We start from the raw sequence: 2,294 nt of genomic DNA, 5'->3' as shown, positions 1-2,294 counted from the left end.
CAGTAGCGGGACCCGGGTAGGGCTGGTGGAGGAGTGCCCCGCCCCGCCCCGCCCCGGTTCCTCCGCGGAGCGGGTGAGGAGGCCCCGCCCCCTGCCCCCAGTCCCGCAGCTCCGAGCGGGTGGGGCCGCTCCGCCGCGCGTCCAGCGTCGCGTCGGGTGCGCCAGGCCCCAGCTGCAGGCTCCCGGCACCCGCCGCGCGGAGAGCGCCTCTTCGGTTCTAAGTTAGCTCGGTCGGCGCAGCGCGTTCCTGAGGGAGGGCATGCGGTCTCTAACAGAAGGGGTCCTTTTCCCCAAGTGTGTGGAAGCCGAAGGCGTAGCTTGTCGTCGGTGAGGCCTGGGGGTCCGACAAGGGCTCCCTGGAGCCTCCCCGCCCCTGCAGCAGGAAGGAAGTAGGATGATTTCAATAAGAAGAGTCAGGGGGGACTTGAGGAAGGCAAACAAACACTGGCTGATGACTTGGCTAATTCAAAAAACAAAATTATTTTTTTCATTTCGTGTGGTAGGACTTCAATGGAAAAAGCTGTCTCGCGTTTTTCTTTGAAGACATCCCAAACGCCCCTCCAGCACCAGACTGACAAGCTGCGAAGGGAAAACCCACCCTTTCTCTGTGCCTCAGGTTCCTTATCAGATTCCTTATAGATCCCGTCAAGTATCGAACACTGGCTCTGACCCATGACACAGATTGATACCGGCCCAGCTTCCAAGACGGGAGAGAAGTTCAGCTACATCCAAACTGACGGAAATATGCGAATGTGAACATAAACTTTGCCAGTGACTCAGGACCTCATTCAGTCTCATGTACATCACTTTGATCTAGTGCTTTAACTTTCTAAAGCAGGACCCACACTTTTTCTCTCGTTTTCAAAGTAAGAGGCCTCTCTCTGCAGCAAACGGTAAACTGACAAAAGCAAGATGGTAAAAAGTGAAGTAAAATTCTTGGTGATGTTCTTTAGAAAAGACCTTCTTCACATGTGGTCTTTGGAACTGAGGGTGCCAAAAAGGTCGGTGCCTGAAAAGATGCCAAATGATGCAGCCATCGCTATGGGGAATTTAAACATGGAGGCTCTTCCCAGCCCACTGGCCCAGCGGCCATGTCATTCTCTAACTGGATGTTAAGGTCTCACCATCTTCGTGACTGCCCACAAAAGCTAGTTGGAGAAACTTTTGGCCCAGCTTCTGTTGTGACTGTTTCAAGGAGCAAATTTACATTCACTTTAGTTTTCCTTGCAAATGGACCTCCTAGATCCAGATAACTTAGAAAGCCAGTGTAAAGAAAGGTCAACTTTCAGAGTTTACAAAGACTTCCTGCTTTGCTTTTGACTTGTGATGAGCAAGTTTTGCATTGAACTCCAAGCATCCGGTTTAAACTAAATGCACTGGCCTCCAAGATACCATATAAATTGTCAGAAAGGTAAGGTAAAACTAATTGCCTTGAATACTCAAATGAGGGAAATGCTTATGACCTTTGGTTTAGTAAGGTGAGCAGGATTATTTAATTTGTAGAATGTTTTATATGTCAAAGAGCGTTACACATGTTGTCTGTTACAGCCTTTGAACAGCCATTTGACAAGGGGGAAGAGTGAGCAATGCCCATTCACACAGGAGGAAAGCAGACTTGTTCAAGCACTAAGACAGCACCAGGTCCCTGCTACAAACCATGGACTCTTTCCTGAAGCAAAAAACTGGCTTCTAGCTTTGCTACAAACTTTCTAAGTGATAGTTACATACAAACAAAGATGCAGAAGAAAGTGATTTAAGCATTTAACTTCAAAATGTGATAGGAACTAATTACTTAAAAAGGCCTGGGTGTCTTAAATAAAAGTCACACTATTTGAATAAAACCAAAGAGGTGAAATTTTAAAAGGCAGTTAATTTTATTTATTTGTCAGTCAATTTTAAAAGATGAAAATAAAAAAATATCCATTAAAGGTGGCATAATAGATGCACATTTCTGCTTTTCAGAGGAAAAAAGTCTGTTTTCTTCTGAAATTGGTATTCTCAGTTAATGGAGCACAGAAGATGGCATTCGACTTGTCTAAGGATTAAAACATTACACTTTCTTCCAAATACAAATAAATCTTTTGCTGATCACCCAATTCTAGAAACTGAGAAAAGTAGTACTTCTGTTGTTTTAGCAGTGTGTCATAAAAGCCGCTCCTATTGGGTATAACTGCCTCCTCCCTTTTACATCCTTTCAAATTATTTCATCCTTTCAAATCATTCAAAATGAGTAGAAACAGGAATAATAAGGAAAGAGAATCTGAGATGATAAAAGTTCAGTATTTCACCCATTC

At 44.9% G+C, this 2,294-nt stretch overlaps 1 protein-coding gene across 2 annotated transcripts in view; it reads left to right on the top strand.

Annotated features, from left to right (window-relative positions):
* The first annotated feature begins 158 nt into the window (after positions 1-158).
* The window catches only part of DDX42 (DEAD-box helicase 42), a 56,544-nt gene continuing 54,408 nt past the window's right edge, over positions 159-2,294 (top strand). Inside the window, exon 1 of one of the 2 annotated variants that reach the window (XM_088028193.1) lies at positions 159-1,411. The gene's annotated coding sequence lies outside the window, so the exon portion shown is untranslated. Of the gene's footprint in view, positions 1,417-2,294 lie in introns of both variants that reach the window. The other variant, XM_088028192.1, reaches the window with a different exon arrangement.

This window comes from Eumetopias jubatus, unplaced genomic scaffold, assembly GCF_037043125.1.
Source record: "Eumetopias jubatus isolate StellerSeaLion01/CBP00866 unplaced genomic scaffold, mEumJub1_p1.0 scaffold_10, whole genome shotgun sequence".
Lineage (NCBI taxonomy): Eukaryota > Metazoa > Chordata > Mammalia > Carnivora > Otariidae > Eumetopias > Eumetopias jubatus.
Note: the sequence above shows the minus strand (reverse complement) of the source record. Positions and strands in the feature narration are given on the sequence as shown.